Here is a 19,204-nt window from a genome sequence, read left to right on the forward strand (position 1 = left end):
TATTAGATGTATTAAATACTTGTGGAGAATATAAACATAAATAAAAATTCACCAGGAAAATTTTCCACTGACTAGGAAACTCTGGGAAAGTTTTTCAACATCTCTGCTTCAATCCTCTCAACTGTAAAAATGGAATAATAATAGTACCGAACCATGAAACTAGCCCAAGTATTAAATGAGTAGCAATTTAGAGTACTGGCTGGCACACAGCAATCATTCAAGGAATATTAGCTCTGAACACATTTTCAGACACATTGTGTGGGTGATTTTGGATACAGCCAAAGAAGCTGAGTAAATTCTTTATCTGAACTGACATGAAACAAAGAGAAATAAACAATTAGAATATGAGCATGCTTGGACTCAGGAGTCCAGAGGGAGACAAATGTCTCAGTCAAAACTCCATCATGAAAGCCAGGTAGACAGAGTCACATGGCCAAGGAGCTGTGCATCACACATTACTGCTATAGGTCAGGGAGGATATGGGATGTCGTGAAGGACAATGCCAATACCTGTCAGATGGCAAACACTGGAGCTGAAGATCATTTAATTAATTCCAACAAGAATAAGAAAAAAATAAAAGACAGTGAAACAATATTGCAGAAGAAAAAGAAAATATTATCCAAAATAATCTCTATCATAGAGAAAGCCTAGAACTCTGAAAATTATTTCCTATAGGAACAAGAAGGAAAAGTTTTCTATTTTCAATACGTTGCAAAAGGATGTCTACAAAAATGAAACAAAAAGTTTTATGGAGAACAAATTGATATTCAAAAGAAAATGGATGTGAAAACAGAAATGGTTGATTAAAAACTATGGGGAAAACAAAATTAAATAGAAAAATTAAAAATATCTTAAATGGCATTAAAATAAAATTTTAAATGCTAACAATCAAGTGCTGAAAACTTGAGAAGCTCTCTTGGAGCTGAAAATGGAGAAGAAAACGAAAAAGAGTTAAAAATCACATAGGGAGATTATAATTAATATTTCAGGTAAAGAAATTGAGATAACTATAAGAATCATAAGTTTTCCTATCATTCCATTCTGAAACAAATAGATTATAATAAATTTCCATTAAAGGTAGCTTTCTGAAATGGGAATAAACATGAAAATTAAAAATCTTACCATGCAGATAAAAGCCTTAATGTGTTGCTGAAATTTAAAAAAAAACTGTAAGAATAGACCCATTCATAGACACCAGCTGTTTACAACAATTTCAGTGATAAATGAAAAGATCTGACAATTTTCCAAGCAGATAATAAATTAAATTTAAAAAAATGATTGAGTCACATGATTCCAGCTTTAGAACAAATAAAAAGATGATATTGTTTAAGGTTAAAAAAAAAGATGAACAAATACAATTGTCTTATAGAATTATTTAAACATATTCAAGAGACCACCAAGTAACAATATCTGTATAACATAATAAAAGTCAAAGGTATGCTACTTAATCAAGCTTCCATAAGTTAAAATGAAAAAGACTAGCAGCCCTGGAATTTCTTTTGAATTTCTGAAATTTTCTTTTGAATATACTATTTGTGATTTTACATTTGTTTGTTCTCATGTTTATTATTTTCTCCTCCTGTAGTCTCTTTCCTCATTGAGGGCTGAGACTGTGTTGTCCACCATGTGAATTTGCTATACTACTTTCATCCAATTCACAATTTTTAGATGTAGGTGACAATAAATATTTTTGAAATGAATGAATTGATGAGACTATTTTATTTATTGTTATAGTTTTCTCTATTTTCTATAATATATATATATCATAAAAAATTATATATTTTTAGAAAGGAGTCTGGAATCAGAGATAAATTTCTAAGCTACCTGCACGCCTGGCAAGGAAACATCTGGGAACAGATGAACTTCCTGGAAGAACAAGTGTATTAACAAGGAGTGTTTTCTAGGCATCAGTTAGAAATTCCAATACCCTAATATGCTTGTTTTTCTGGGAAAATTTAAATATTAAATTCTTGGCCCACATTCTGTGCTTACAAGTATCTACGTAGCTTCCCTCAGCCGCCTGCTTCTGCCGTGTCCTGACATAGGAACGTTAGGTACAACATTTCCCTATAGTCCCTATGTCCCAAGTCTAATCTCAATGCTTTGGATCCTGATGCAGTAGGGAAATACAATTATTGGATTTGGTATAACTATTAGGGAGAAATTTAAGCTATGGTTTACATCTTTAACAAAGTATACTGATGGGAAATTTCTAAACCCTCAGAGACATTGAGAGCTATTCTATATAACATGTTTCTCAGCATTCATTTTAAATGCCAGCATATTTAAACTACATGTATATATATATATAATGTTTTTCTACAGACAAAGGTAAATGTCAGAGAGACAATGCCTTTTTCTTTTTAAGAATAGAAAATTAATTTGCTAAAAAACTCAAATTTACAAAATTTACCAAGCTTGGTTCAATTTACCAAATGCATTTTTATTGATGGATACCTTAAGAGTTCTCTCATGAGACTTTGGGCAATTTGAGAGTTATTATTGCAAAGTAATGTGATTTTTAAAAATTTTGACTTTATCTTAGGTTTGAAGCCTCAGCTTGCAAAAAAATCTGGTGAGTTAAGCAGCTGGTAAGTTAAACCCAGTTCATAATTGTACTAGCCATTTTCCTTAAAAAGTATATTTGAATCATTCTAATTATAATAATTATCCAATCTATCTAATAAAAAAATCCAGAATCTTTAAAAATGATATTTTTACTATTTCAGGAAAGCTTCTGTGTTGCCTTCCATCTATAATAAACCACTATGTAGGATGGACTTTAGATTGTGCAAGAGCTATTTGAGTTATCAGTGCCATATCTATCAAAATATTACTAGATTTATTTGTTTTGCTTTATTATAAAATTTCACAAATTTGATCATATCATTAGCCCCTATATTCTATGATGAAGAAAAGTTGGAAAGGAAGAAGGATGTCCTGGGCCAGCAGGTCAAGGGACAGAATTTCAGTGAAGGAACTAGATATAAAAATGATCATAAAGCAAAAACCAGTACAATTTCAAAATGATGAAGAAGCAATCATGTAATGCAAAATTTTTAATTGGCCTACTAGAGTATGTAATATCTATGGAGTATGTTTCTTTTTTCTTAGTTTAATAAATGATTTGTTTTTCTTAAATGAAAGGGGGATATGAACATCCATCTAATTTAGGTAGGGTTCATCCAAAGGTCCAAAGGAAAGAAAACAAAAGCATTAAATGACTGGAATGAGCAAGAAGTTTACCTGCAGGTTTGTGGGGAGAAGGTCAGTTTAACCCTGCCAAGGAGGGAAAGATTTTGTTTAATGAGAGAACGTTTCCTGGAAGCGAGAAACCCCAGTTTGTAGGTAAAATAGAATAGCTGGTTCATGGCAGGGAAATTATGCTGTGTTTTATTTACCTGCCTTTACTTATTCATATTGAAATATTATGTATTTTTAATAATCTCTTTATAATAGGAGTAATTAAATGACATGGCATTTTAAATTTATATTTATGCCCACTGATAGGACATAAATGTATAATATCGATGATGAAATATATTTATTAAATTTTTAATCTTAATATACCAGGTTCTGTCTTAAACTTCTACATAAATGATCCATTAAATAGTTAACAACAGACCTCAGACTTAATTATATTATTACTCATTGTATAAATGAAGGAATTGTGTATTTATTTTGCCCTAGATTTATGCTGTAGAGTTAATTCTGGAGCTGGATTCTATCTCCTTCTGTGTAGCTCCAGAACTTGTCTTCTTAATTCCTAGGATCTACTACTACTTGAATATCTTTGGTACCTCCAAAGTTTATAAACACTGGGGGGATTCCAAAGACACAGGGGAGCTAGTATATTTTTGAGCATTGAGTTTATATGTGTAAATTTATTTGAATTTCACTGTAATCCTGTAGATTAGGCGCCACAGTGTTCATTTCATCTAAGTAGAGAAAAAGTGTTCAAGGAGGGGAAGAATCTTGCAATTAAGTATCTATGTTTGAACTAGGGTCTATGTCCAAAGTTTCAGATATTTCCAATAGTGTGAAGAGATGGCTAATACAAGATATAACTCCTGACCTGGTGTCTGCATTTTCTCTAGACCATTCATCTTTTAGTAATTGTAGAAGCTGGCTAACAATTACTGGATGTGTAATGCTATCCAGGTGCTGTTCTAAGAAATTCATATTTATTAACTTTTAATTAAAAATATCACCCTATTGGGAGGTATTGTGATTATTTCAGTTTTACAGAGAAGGAAACTGAGGCACAGAAATGCTAATGAAATTGCTGGTACCATAGTGTCCATAGTCTCAGTGTATCCAGTGAGCAAGGCAGGGTGCAGGCAGACCAGTGCTTTCTCCAAATTGATGGAGAATTAAGATACTCACACTCTCAGAATCTGGAGAGACCTTCAGAGATTATCTAATCAACTCCTTTACTGTATGGGTGGGAGCCTGAAATCCTAAGGAATGAGCAACTGAACAAGAGAATTGGAGAAAAAGCTAGGTCTTTTGTCTACCGACAGAGTGCCTTTACCAGATGATTACCTGGCAAGCAAGTATAAGTGCTTCTATTTAACACAATATGAAGACAAATTCTTCTAAGGAATCATGCCAGTTGTGTGGGCAGATTTTTAAGAAAGTAAGGGAGAAAATGATTGCTCAAAGTGGCAAAGCATCATTTTTACTGCCTTGTGAAATTGGGGAAGCCTATTTTCTGTGTATTTCCAACCTTGGCAAACACAATTGATTGCCTGCTAAAATGTAATTAAAATAACTTTTCTAAAAACTTACCTATTTTGAAAAAGTAGATGAGTAGAAAACAAATGGAGAAATATTTATGTTCGTCTTCATATTGTTTCTTCTCCTCAGACCCAGAATCACAGTCTTATGAAAACAATATTCGTAATTGTGTAATGTTTTGAAATCTTCTGTCTTTACTCGTTCATCTGACATTGCAAGACCTTTGGCATTACTGACACCAAGAATTGAAATATTCCTATTTACTTAGCAAATTCTAACAAAATTTGCAGGTCTGATCAATGATTCAAGAAAAAGAAACGTGATAAAGATCAGTGCACTTTTGTCTTTCAATAAATTTTCACTTAGGGGTGAATGATTATTAGTGTGAATTCCTGGTCTTAGTTTCCTATAAAAATGAGAGTAGGCTTCCTGGTTGTAGTGGGTATAATTCTAATATATTTTAAACTACATTTAAAGGATAGGTGGGCAATCATATTTATAAAGACATTTTCAAATAAATATAAATCATAATTATTAGTAATGTAAAATATACTTTTATTTACAAAGTATTTCCTTTTCTTGAAAATAACTTTGTACAAGGCAAAATTTTTAGAAAATGAAGAATATAAATTGGAAAATGAAAATCTCTATAGTCTAACCATCATGAAATAACCATTGTTAAATATACTTAAATCTTAAATTAATTTAAGTATGTAACTTGGATGTAATATAGCTGAATATAAACAAAAATTTTTGAGTTTTAGATATATATTTCCTATAAAGAAATGATACTAACTCTTAAATAAATAATAATTCAAAAGCTAAGACAGAAAAAAGCTTATATATCTCTTAATTACCATTAAGTTTAATTTTGCTTATAGAATACCTCCAATTTAATATAAAAAACAGAAGACATCAATGATGTATAAACATGTGTCAATTTATTTAAAAATTACTGAACCAATAATTGTTTTATTTTTGTTTGTTTTTTTCTTGAGAGGGCATCTCTCATATTTATTGATCAAATGGTTGTTAACAACAATAAAATTCTGTATAGGGGGGTCAATGCTCAATGCACAATCATTAATCCATCTCAAGCCTAGTTCCCTTCAGTCTCCAATCTTCTGAAGCATATCGAACAAGATCTTACATGGTGAACGAATTCTTACATAGTGAATAAGTTCTTACATGGTGAACAGCACAAGGGCATTCATCACAGAAACTTTCGGTTTTGATCACGCATTAAGAACTACAAACAATCAGGTCAAATATGAATACTCATTTGATTTTTATACTTTATTTATATGTGGATCCCACATTTCTCCCTTTATTATTTTATTATTTTTATTTTTAATAAACTGCTAAAGTGGTAGGTAGATGCAAGATAAAGGTAGAAAACATAGTTTAGTGTTGTAAGAGAGCAATTGAAGATGATCAGGTGTGTGCCTGCAGACTATGTGCTAATCCGAGCTAGACAAGGGCAATAAAACATCCTTGGATGCAGAATCTTTCTCTCAAAACAGGGGGTTGAGGTTCTAAACTTCACCACTGTTGTTTCCCAATTTCTCACCTAATGGCCCCCCTGCGACTGTGCCTGTCTTAGGTTGTTCCTCCCTTGAGGAATCTTACCCGTCTCTGGCTAACCAGTCATCTTCTGGGGCCATACAGTGAGATGTAAAGTTGGTAAGTGAGACAGAAGCCATATTGTTTGAAAAGGTTAGCTTTTTACTTCTTTGCAGATTTATGCCCTGTGGTTTCTATGCCCAGTACTTGTCTTGAGGTTCTCTTTACCACCTGGAGGAATTATGATACTCAGTAAATTCGATATGAGGCACGACTTCTAATTAAGGGTTGTAATGCGAAAGGAAAAAGAAAAGCTATAGAGGTAGCATATGGAAGAAAACATGGGAGGATTGATTATTTCTTTGACATATCTTCTTGTAGAGTAACTTAAGTATGTATAGGTTTTAAACTACTAACTAACTTGCGCACACATATTAACATAATAGGAATATGGTGACATAAAATAAGCAAATCTATAATTACCAGCCATCTCCAATGAAGCCAAGAAAACCAGTTAGGCACCCTAGGCATTTGTGAAAATTTGTCTATGATATGATGGATATTGTCCAACTGTACTTGAACAGTCTGAGAGAAATGAGACAAATTAAAGCAACCCATTTCTGGGATCTGTTCACATCCCATATGTTCTTTTAACCGTAGATAGTCTGTAGTCGTAAGATTTTGGAGCGCTACAACTTGCACCCCTCCCAACTCCTGACTGAGTTCCAACAGTACAGATCCAGTCAAATTCGTTGTCTCACTGTATGCACAGGCCAGCCTAGACATCTCCCTCCTCATTCCAATGGCAAGTCCAGAAATGGTGGGATGGACACAGCCACAACCGCAGCATCGCCCAGATCCCTGTGGAAGCTTTTTGATGATCATCCCCAGGCACAAGTCCTCCAGAGAGTGCTGGTGCCGGAAGCTCCTCCTCATATCGTATCTTAGTTCATTTTCTGGGTAGCCAGGCTAGGTCTTGATCTTCTGCATATAAAAACAAACAGACCCTTTGGCCACACTTTGACATGCCCTCTATACCACTGTGTAGAACACATTGGAGGTCATCACACAGGAGCTGCTTTTTTTTTTTTTATTAAGAGAAAGGCATATTATCAGAAAAGAGTACCTCCATAGCTGATCATCTGACACCCTTTAAGTGATCAAAATTAAGTATATTTAAAGCATGTGTTAATCTCTGATTTACCAATAGTTTTATCCTATAAAGTAGTAATTCCCCTTTTCTTTCTTTCTTTTTTTTAAATCTTTAATCTACTCTTACATGAAGAATATTATGTTTACTATGCTCTCCCCTATACCAGGTCCCCCCTAGAAACCACATTACAGTCACTGTCCATCAGCATAGCAAAATGTTGTAGAATCACTACTTGTCCTCTCTGTGTTGTACAGTCCACCCTCACCTTTCTCCCTCCCCCCCATGTATGCTAATCTTAATAGCCACTTTCTTCTTCCCCCATCCTTATCCCTCCCTGCCCAATCATCCACCCCAGTTCCTTTCCCTTTGGTACCTGTTAGTCCATTTTAGGGTTCTGTAATTCTGCGGCTGTTTTGTTCCTTCAGTTTTTCCTTTGTTCTTATACTCCACAGATGAGTGAAATCATTTGGTATTTCTCTTTCTCCGCTTGGTGGCTTATTTGACTGAGCATAATAGTCTCCAGCACCATCCATGTTGCTGCAAATGGTAGGATGTTCCCTCTTCTTATGGCTGAGTAGTATTCCATTGTGTATATGTACCACATCTTCTTTATCCATTCATCTACCGATGGACATTTAGGTTGCTTCTAATCCTTGCCTATTGTAAATAGTGCTGCGATAAACATAGGGGTGCATCTGTCTTTCTCAAACTTGATTGCTGAGTTCTTAGGGTAAATTCCTAGGAGTGGAATTCCTGGGTCAAATGGTAGGTCTGTTTTGAGCATTTTGATGAACCTCCATACTGCTTTCCACAATGGTTGAACTAATTTACATTCCCACCAGCAGTGTAGGAGGGTTCCCCTTTCTCCACAGCCTCGCCAACATTTGTTGTTGTTTGTCTTTTGGATGGCAGCTATCCTTACTGGTGTGAGGTGATACCTCATTGTAGTTTTAATTTGCATTTCTCTGATAATTAGCGATGTGGAGCATCTTTTCAGGTGTCTCTTGGCCACCTGTATTTCTTTTTTAGAGAACTGTCTGTTCAGTTCCTCTGCCTATTTTTTAATTGGATTACTTGTTTTTTGTTTGTTGAGGTGTGGGAGCTCTTTATATATTCTGGACGTCAAGCCTTTATCGGATCTGTCATTTTCAAATATATTCTCCCATACTGTAGGGTTCCTTTTTGTTCTATTGATGGTGTCTTTCGCTGTACGGAAGCTTTTCAGCTTTATGTAGTCCCACATGCTCATTTTTGCTGTTGTTTTCCTTGCCCGGGGAGATATGTTCAAGAAGAGGTCACTCATGTTTATGTCTAAGAGGTTTTTGCCTATGTTTTTTTCCAAGAGTTTAATGGTTTCATGACTTACATTCAGGTCTTTGATCCATTTTGAGTTTACCTTTGTATATGGGGTTAGACAATGGTCCAGTTTCATTCTCCTACATGTAGCTGTCCAGTTTTGCCAGCACCATCTGTTGAAGAGACTGTCATTTTGCCATTGTATGTCCATGGCTCCTTTATCAAATATTAATTGACCATATATGTTTGGGTTAATTTCTGGAGTCTCTAATCTGTTCCATTGGTCTGTGGCTCTGTTCTTGTGCCAGAACGAGATTGTCTTGATTACTATGGCTTTGTAGTAGAGCTTGAAGTTGGGGACTTAGATCCCCCCTACTTTATTCTTCTTTTTCATTATTGCTTTGGTTATTTGGGGTCTTTGGTGTTTCCATATGAATTTTTGAATTATTTGTTCCAATTCATTGAAGAATGTTGCTGGTAATTTGAGAGGGATTGCATCAAATCTGTATATTGCTTTAGGCAGGATGGCCATTTTGACGATATTAATTCTTCCTAGCCATGAGCATGGGATGAGTTTCCATTTGTTAGTGTCCCCTTTAATTTCTCTTAAGAGTTACTTGTAGTTTTCAGAGTATAAATCTTTCACTTCTTTTGTTAGGTTTATTCCTAGGTATTTTATTCTTTTTGATGCAATGGTGAAGGGAATTGTTTTCCTGATTTCTCTTTCTATTGGTTCATTATTAGTGTATAGGAAAGCTACAGATTTCTGTGTATTAATTTTGTATCCTGCAACTTTGCTGTATTCTGATATCAGTTCTAGTAGTTTTGGAGTGGAGTCTTTAGGGTTTTTTATGTACAATATCATATCATCTGCAAATAGTGACAGTTTCACTTCTTCTTTACCAATCTGAATTCCTTGTATTTCTTTGTTTTGTCTGATTGCCGTGCGTAGGACCTCTAGTACTATGTTAAATAACAGTGGGGAGAGTGGTCATCCCTGTCTGGTTCCCGATCTCACAGGAAATGCTTTCAGCTTCTCACTGTTCACTATAATGCTGGCTGTGGTTTTATCATATATGGCCTTTATTATGCTGAGGTACTTTCCCTCCTGTCCCATTTTTCTGAGAGTTTTTAACATGAATGGAAGTTGAATTTTGTCAAATGCTTTTTCAGCATCTATGGAGATGATCATGTGGTTTTTGTCTTTCTTTTTGTTGATGTGGTGGATGATGTTGATGGATTTTCAAATGTTGTACCATCCTTGCATCCCTGGGATGAACCCCACTTGGTCATGGTGTATGATCCTTTTGATATACTGTTGAATTCTGTTTGCTAATATTTTATTGAGTATTTTTGCATCTACATTCATCAGGGATATTGGTCTGTAATTTTCTTTTTTGGTGGGGTCTTTGCCTGGTTTTGGTATTAGGGTGATGTTGGCCTCATAGAATGAGTTTGGGAGTATTCCCTCTTCTTCTATTTTGTGGAACACTTTAAGGAGAATGGGTATTATGTCTTCTCTGTGTGTCTGATAAAATTCCGAGGTAAATCCGTCCGGCCCCGGGGTTTTGTTCTTGGGTAGTTTTTTGATTACCGTTTCAATTTCTTTGCTTGTAATTGGTTTGTTTAACTTTTGTGTTTCTTCCTTGGTCAGTCTTGGGAGGTTGTATTTTTCTAGGAAGTTGTCCATTTCTTCTAGGTTTTCCAGCTTGTTGGCATATAGGTTTTCATAGTAGTCTTTAATAATTCTTTGTATTTCTGGGAGTCTGTCGTGATTTTTCCATTCTCATTTCTGATTCTGTTGATTTGTGTTGACTCTCTTTTTCTCTTAATAAGTTGGGCTAGAGGCTTATCTATTTTGTTTATTTTCTCAAAGAACCAGCTCTTGGTTTCGTTGATTTTTGCTATTGTTTTATTCTTCTCAATTTTGTTTATTTCTTCTCTGATCTTTATTATGTCCCTCCTTCTGCTGACTTTAGGCCTCATTTGTTCTTTTTTTTCCAGTTTTAATAATTGTAATGTTAGACTATTCATCTGGGATTTGTTCTTCCTTCTTCAAGTGTGCCTGGATCGCTATATACTTTCCTCTTAAGACTGCTTTCGCTGCATTCCACAGAAGTTGGGGCTTTATGTTGTTGTTGTCATTTGTTTCTATATATTTCTTGATGTCTATTTTGATTTGTTCATTGATCCATTGATTGTTTAGAAGCATGTTGTTAAGCCTCCATGTGTTTGTGAGCCTGTTTGTTTTCTTTGTAGAATTTATTTCTGCTTTTATACCTTTGTGGTCTGAAGAATTGGTTGGTAGAATTTCAATATTTTGGAATTTACTGAGGCTCTTTTTGTGAGCTAGTATGTGGTCTATTCTGGAGAATGTTCCACGTGCACTTGAGAAGAATGTATATCCTGTTGTTTTTGGATGTAGAGTTCTATAGATGTCTGTTAGGTCCATCTGTTCCAGTGTGTTGTTCAATGCCTGTGTGTCCTTACTTATTTTCTGCCTGGTGGATCTATCCTTTGGGGTGAATGGTGTTTGAAGTCTCCTAAGATGAATGCATTGCAGTCTATTTCCCTCGTTAGTTCTGTTAGTATTTGTTTCACAAACGCTGGTGTTCCTGTGTTGGGTGCACATATATTTAGAATGGTTATATCCTCTTGTTGGACTGGGCCCTTTATCACTATGTAGTGTCCTTCTTTATCTCTTGTTACTTTCTTTTGTTTGAAGTCTATTTTATCTGATATTAGTACTGCAATCCCTGCTTTCTTCTCACTGTTGTTTGCCTGAAATATGTTTTTCCATCCTTTGACTTTTAGTCTGTGCTTGTCTTTGGCTTTGAGATGAGTTTCTTGTAAGCAGTATATAGATGGGTCTTGCTTTTTTATCCATTCTATTACTCTGTGTCTTTTGGTTGGTGCATAAAGTCCATTTACATTTAGGATGACTATTGAGTGATATGTACTAATTCCCATTGCAGGCTTTAGATTCGTACTTATGAAAGGTTCAAGGTTAGCTTCTTTAGTATCTTACTGCCTAACTTAGCTCGCTTATTGAGGTGTTATATACACTGTCTGGAGATTCTTTTCTTCTCTCCCTTCTCATTCCTCCTCCTCCATTTTTCGTCTGTTGTGTGTTTTGTTCTGTGCTCTTTTTAGGAGTGCTCCCATCTAGAGCATTCCCTGTAGGATGCCCTGTAGAGGTGGTTTGCGGGAAGCAAATTCCCTCAGCTTTTGCTTCTCTGGGAATTGCTTAATCCAGCCATCATATTTAAATGATAGTCATGCTGGATACATTATCCTTGTTTCAAGGCCCTTCTGTTTTATTGCATTAAATATATCATGCCATTCTCTTCTGGTCTGTACGGTTTCTGTTGATAAGTCTGATGTTAGGCTGATGGGTTTTCCTTTATAGGTGACCTTTTTCTCTCTAGCTGCCTTTAAAACTCTTTCCTTGTCCTTGATCCTTGCCATTTTAATTATTATGTGTCTTGGTGTTGTCCTCCTTGTATCCTTTCTGTTGGGGGTTCTGTTTAATTCCGTGGTCTGTTCGATTATTTCCTCCCCCAGTTTGGGGAAGTTTTCAGCAATTATTTCTTCAAAGAGACTGTCTATCCCTTTTCCTCTTTCTTCTTCTTCTGGTACCCATATAATACGAATATTATTCATTTTGGATTGGTCACATAATTCTCTTAGTGTTGTTTCATTCCTGGAGTTCCATTTATATCTCTATATGTCAGCTTCTATACATTACTGTTCTCTGGTTTCTATTCCTTCAATGGCCTCTTGCATATTATCCATTGTGTTTATAAATCCTTCCAGGGTTTGTTTCAGTTCTGTGATCTCCTTCCTGACATGTGTGATCTCCCTCTGGACTTCATCCCATTGCTCTTGCATTTTTCTCTGCATCTTATCCCAATGCTCTTGCATTTTTCTCTGCATCTCCGTCAGCATGTTCATGATTTTTATTTTGAATTCTTTTTCAGGAAGACTGGTTAGGCCTGTCTCCTTCTCAGGTGTTGTCTCTGTGATCTTTGTCTGCCTGTAGTTTTGCCTTTTCATGGTGATAGAGATAGTTTGCAGAGCTGGTATGAGTGACAGCTGGAAGAGCTTCCCTTCTTGTTGGTTTGTGTCTTTCCTCTCCTGGGAGAATAGCGACCTCTGGTGGCTCATGCTTGGCAGCTGTGCGCAGACAGGGCTTTTGCCACCTGCCCGTTTGCTATGGAGTTTATCTCCGCTGTTGCTGTGGGTGTGTCCTGGCTGGGGCTGCTCCTCCAAAATGGTGGAGCCCTGTTGGATGGGGAGTGACCGTGAGGCTATTTATCTCTGTAATGGGCCTCTGTCCTCCCTATTGCCCAGGGGTTAGAGTGCCCAGAGATCCCCAGATTCCCTGCCTCTGGGCTAAGTGTCCTCTCCTGTCCCTTTAAGACTTCCAAAAAGCACTCTCCAAACCAAAACAACAACAGCAAAAATGAAAGAGAAAAAAAAAAAAAGGAAAAAACGCACAATTTTCTTTGTCCTCAGGCACCGGTCTCAGGCACCCACTCACTGGTCTTGCTGCACTGTTTCCCTGGTATTGGGTTCCCTGTCCCTTTAAGGCTTTCAAAAAGCACTCGTCAAAAAAAAAAACCCACTCCAGTTTCTTTCCACCCACCAGGAGCCGGGAGGAGGGGTGCTCGGGTCCCGCCGGGCCCGGGCTTGTATCTTACCCCCTTCATGAGGCACTGGGTTCTCGCAGGTGTGTATGTGGTCTGGATGTTGTCCTGTGTCCTCTGGTCTCTATTTTAGGAAGAGTTTTCTTTGTTATATTTTCATAATTTTATGTGGTTTTGGGAGGAGAGGTCCGCTGCTCTACTCACGCTGCCATCCTGGCTCCGCCTCCAATAATTAAGTTTTAAACTAAGGTTGTTTTTACTGTAATCCTGTGAGAAACAAGAAAAGCAGTGCTGTAGATACATTACCCAATAGAAGCTACAAATAACTTAAGAAATATAGACCTTTCATGGAGTAAATTCTAGTTATTCCTGCTTATAAATCCAAAATGATTACAAATCAATTCAGATGGGACTGGTGATGGGACTTCAGTTCTGTCATGAATTACCTAATAGCTGGTTGTTTATCTTTAATATTATATTATACCTCCAGGATTATAGCATATTGTTTATTTCTCAGTTTTCTTCTTTACTTAATATTTATTTAACATTGACTATATGCCAAACTCTGTATAAACCACTGTTTTTGTGATCTGATTGGGAACCATCTCCTCAGGTAAGTTCTGTGGTTACCTGCAGTTCACATCTTGAGGTGGCAAATTATGTTTCACCCTACTTACCACTATTTGAATTAACACATTTATTTATTTATTATTTATATTTTTGACAAGTATAATTTCCTGCTTCTTCACAAAAGAATTTAAATTACACAAAAGCTGGGTCTTCATCACTGTGTCCTCATTTCTTAGGAAAGTATTGCCACTGGATACTCAAAGCATTTTGTGAAATCAATGACTTCAATGGATCTTAAAATGGCTTAGCCCTCAACAATTGCATTCGTGCCATTTTAATTAGATATGAGATTTCTGTTTTCTCATCAATGATTTGTTACATTACTTTTGTCATTTCAGATAACTTCCTTCAGAATCAGACCATGGAAAATAGGAATAATGTTACTGAATTTATTCAGTTGGGACTTTCTAAGAATAAGAAAGTTCGGATCCTCTGCTTTTTATTTTTCTTACTCTGTTACTTGACTATTTGGTTGGGGAATTTGACTATCATGGTCTCTATCATGCGCAGTCAGCTAATTAACCAGCCCATGTACTTCTTCCTTAATTACCTTGCCCTTTCAGACCTCATCTACATCTCCACTGTGACACCCAAACTAATGACTGACTTACTGACAGACAGGAAGGTCATTTCCTATAAAAACTGCATGATACAGCTTTTTACCACACACTTCATTGGGGGGATTGAGGTCTTCATCCTCACAGGAATGGCCTGTGACCGCTATGTGGCCATCTGCAAGCCACCTCACTATGTCATCATCATGAATAGGCAAAGGTGTAACTCAATTCTAAGGTCCTCATGTACAGGGGGTTTCTGCATTCCCTTGGCCTGTTTCTTCTTACTATATTTTTACCTTTCTGTGGCCCCAATGAAACAGATCACTATTTCTGTGACGTATATGCTTTGTTGAAACTAGCCTGCAGTGATACACACAAAATTGGTTTCGTAGCCATTGCCAATTCTGGCATGATGGGACTGGTGATCCTCGTGGTTTTGATGGCCTCCTACTTTGTGATATTATGTAACAAGAGAGCATATTCTGTAGAAAGCTGCCACAAGTCTCTTTCCACCTTCAGTTCCCACATCACAGCTGTAATCCTGTTTTTTGTACCTGTCATCTTTGTTTACATTAGACCTGCCACAACTTTACCGGAAGACAAAGTGTTGACACTCTTCTACACAGTTATTGTCCCCATGCTCAACCCTCTTATTTACACACTTAGAAACACGGAGATGAAACAGGTTGTAAAGAGAACCTGGTGCAGTAAAAGCTTTTGGGAAAGGAAGCCAGTGACCAGAAGGCTGTTCATCTTGTGATGTGAATGGCTGTCTTCTCATCACTCCTGCCCTCTTTGATTCCCTGCTAACAATGGGAAATCAGGCACAATGTGCAAAAGCCAAGCCTTCAACCATCACTTGTCCTCAGTGGTTCTCCTCCATGTTCCTGTCCTGATGTGCTTCCCTTGTTTTCATTCTTCACTAAGTTTTACTCCATGAAAGTTGACGTCATGTCATACTTATTTCATTGTGAATTTCCTTCTGATAGACCAAGTATATAGCACATTATTAGGAGCTCAATAAATATTTATTGAATGAATATATAAATATTTTGTCACATAGCTCTGCTTTTCTTCCCTTAGAGTAATCACCTTCATGGTTGAATGAGCACTTGAACATTGAGCGTCACCACTTGGCTGATATGTGCTCTTCAATTATTTCTCTACTTCAGTTTATTTTGGCTTCATACAGCCATGACTACGGATGAGAAAGTGTTCCACCCTGGATCTAAGCAGCCAGACAAGACATCCAGGAATCAGGCAGCATAGTACATAGTAATGGGTTGATTCTCTTAGGTTTTTGCACATATTCCTTTTCCAATTTCCCAAGAGTTTGAATATGTAATATTTCTTATTCATAAAGTCTAGTTTTACAATAAAAAAGCCAATGCATAAAGAGAGTCACTCACACTCACACATACTCCAAATGAAGATGTCTTACTGAAATACTTTTTTCCCGTTGTTTCTTTTGGTGGTGCTGAAAAAAGCTGTAAGGTGGCAAAAGACACTGACAGTGTGTGTGCCTTTGTACTTTTAGATATTTGTTTGAAAACTTCCTATCTCAGCCCACTCTATAATTTTTCCATTGCATAAACCTCTACATGATTTTCTATGAAACAAGTGTAACTTCAACTATTGAATAGTTGATACTAGAAAGAAATGAAGTCAATTCTTCCAAGTTATGAGCCAGTGATTCATTTTTTTAAGTCTCAGGATTTTTCTCTTGGGGTTTTGATTGGAGGTATAACTAATAAATTAATTTGGTGGGGAATGACATATTTATAATATTCCGTCCTCCCCTCCAAGAGCATGCTAGTCTATTGAAGTCTTCTTCTTTAATAGCTTATTGTAAAATCTTGTCATTTATTCAAATAAATGTGTTGTATTTCTTGTTTTTTTCTCTAGGTATTTCATTTCTTTTGTTGCTAGAGGAATAACAATATTTTTACTGTTTCCTCACTATTTGTGGTTAGCATACAGAAAAACCAATAATTTTAAGATAATTATCTTTACATATGTGTACATATCTTTCATATATTTAGTCATTCTTGGCATTAATAAAAGATATTAAAGTCACATCTTATATGCATTGGGTTCTTAACTCAATATATGAGATGAGTACTGAGTGTGGTTAAAATTATCCAACATGACCCACCTAGCACATAGTAAAGATGGAATTCCATCATCCCTCCCTGTAAGACACATACACTGTATGAGGAGTCTTAATAGCTAAAACCCACGAAGCAGGGAGCAGCAAAATGCCTCGCATCTTAGTCACACTCCAGCATTGGAGGGGATGCAGGGGAAGACAGGCCCCATACTATTTGTTTTCCTTTTATTTTCTCTATCCATTATTTTCTCCATGATATATATATATTCTTAACAAGTTCAATGTGCCTCAGAGATTACTCAACCATCCTGTTTAATAAGTCACAGAGGATGAACTCATGCTATTTTAACTAGTTTGCCATTGAATATATACTATCAAGAAATAAACCACAACTGGATTTGATACAAAAAGGAAAAACATGTAAATACCTCAAAATAAATGATTATTTTCAAAGTAAAATTTTTTCATTTACTATTTAAATTCAACTTAAACATAATCCTAAAATAATATTTCACGGGAAATACAGACCAGATTTAGTGATGGGGTCTCTGAGTTACTTTCTCATGGAGAGTAAATTGAGAAGACTTAGTTACTGAGAAAGAATAATTTTTTTTTACAAAAGGGGCTATGATAATCACATATATTTCAATTTTTATCAACATTGATGATCATCACTTTCATCCATAAATTCCAAATTTATCATTTTTTGCCAATGAAATTAATGAAATTAATGAAATTACTTTTTGAATATTTATACCTTTTGCATATTTTCAAGTTAAATATATAGCTGCACTCTGTACATTTTTAAGAATTGGTCGCTAAGAAAGATGGAGTTACTCTTAGAAATCTTTCTTCTATATTTGCTACAGGCTTTGATGAGTAGCTTCTTTCATGATCACAAAAGTTTTATCTTCCTTTAGCTTTTTTCTCTTCTTATTTTTCACTTTCAAAACCAGTTTATTCCCTTGCCAACCAATCGTCTATTCCATTTCTGAGTGTAGGAAACCCCTTCTCCCTCAACTTGTTTTTTTTTTACTTGTTTTATGGTGATAAAAGCTTTTTCTTTTAGGCTTCCTGGAGGATCTCAGGATTTTGCTGTGAAGGGATTACAATCATATGTAATGGTGTTTTCTCTCTTACCCTGACACAGTGTAATAACATTAAATTTTGTGTCCAACTATAGCATACCAGTCCATGTGACTGACAGCCAGTGTCCCACAGCTATTCCCACATTCCACTGGTGAGATCCCCCAAAGCACTTTGGAATGTATATATGTATTATATATAAAGAATTCATATGTGTATATATATATATATACACACACACACATACATGAGTGTTTGTGTGTGAATATATATATTTAGAGAGTGAATAATACATATATATGTGAATATATATATATACAGAGAGAGAGAGAGAGAGGAGTGAGACACAGAGACAGAGAAAGAGAGGATGAATGGAAAAGTGGTATTATTGCCAAATATTGCATTTGAAATATATATCAAGCCCAAGTGCAATGTAAAAATCCAATTCCACATGAAAAAAGTTTAAGTAACATATTCAAATAATGATGTAGCACAAAATCACAATATGAGAAAATAATTTTCCTGATGAAACATCTTTAAGGATTTCCTCAAAGAAGAATCCTAAGAAGGAAAAAAGCTCCTCATAATTGGGGAAAGACATTTTGACACACTTCAGAGACCCTCCTTGGGAGAAAAGCATTTGAGTAATTTTCTAATGGAATTTAATGTGATAAGAACATCTTCAGGGGATGCTGGATTCATTCCTCAAACTGTAGTTTACTTAAAAACTTTAACCATGCATTCCTCCATTGTGTCTACTCTAAAAATCTCATTGAACTCTACTTCTACTTTTCTCTCCTAAACATGTCACTTTCAAAAATGAAATCTCTAATCTCACTTTTATGATTTCTCCCTTGCAGTCAAACTTGAAATAAAACTTTGACAGTTGCCATCAATTTATACATGATTTTTTCTTTACGTGAACATTTAAATGCCTGTCTAGGTTGCAGTTTCATGTTTAGAATAATTTTAATCCTCTCAGTTTCAGTTTACTCATCTGTAAAATAAAATGTTAGATCACTATTTCAACACTAGAGTGTTAGAGTTACCTTTAATGAACTAACGTAATGGGCATTTGTCATGATGTAGACTGCATAATCATTTCAGCAAAGATTCAGTTACATTTCTGGATCAACTGCTCTGACAACAACAATTCTCTTGAATTTTTAATGCCTATACAAACATGTCCCTTTTAAGGACAAGTCTCTAAATCATATTTCTCCATTTTCGCTTCTCTAAATTTTCATCATACACTGTGCTATGGCATTATTTTGCCTTACTATGTATGTATTCATTTATACATTCAGTCTATGTTACTTCCTCCCTAACCTGTGCAACATAATGCTTTACTTCACTCCATCATATTATTTTCATAATGTCCAATGAGTCCTATTTTATTAAATAATCAAGAAAAATGATT

At 35.6% G+C, this 19,204-nt stretch overlaps 1 pseudogene; it reads left to right on the forward strand.

Moving 5' to 3' along the window:
• The first annotated feature begins 14,392 nt into the window (after positions 1–14,392).
• On the forward strand, positions 14,393–15,353 carry LOC140850166 (olfactory receptor 4P4-like; annotated as a pseudogene).
• Positions 15,354–19,204: the final 3,851 nt, after the last annotated feature.

This window comes from Manis javanica, chromosome 6 (genome assembly GCF_040802235.1).
Source record: "Manis javanica isolate MJ-LG chromosome 6, MJ_LKY, whole genome shotgun sequence".
Classification (NCBI taxonomy): domain Eukaryota; kingdom Metazoa; phylum Chordata; class Mammalia; order Pholidota; family Manidae; genus Manis; species Manis javanica.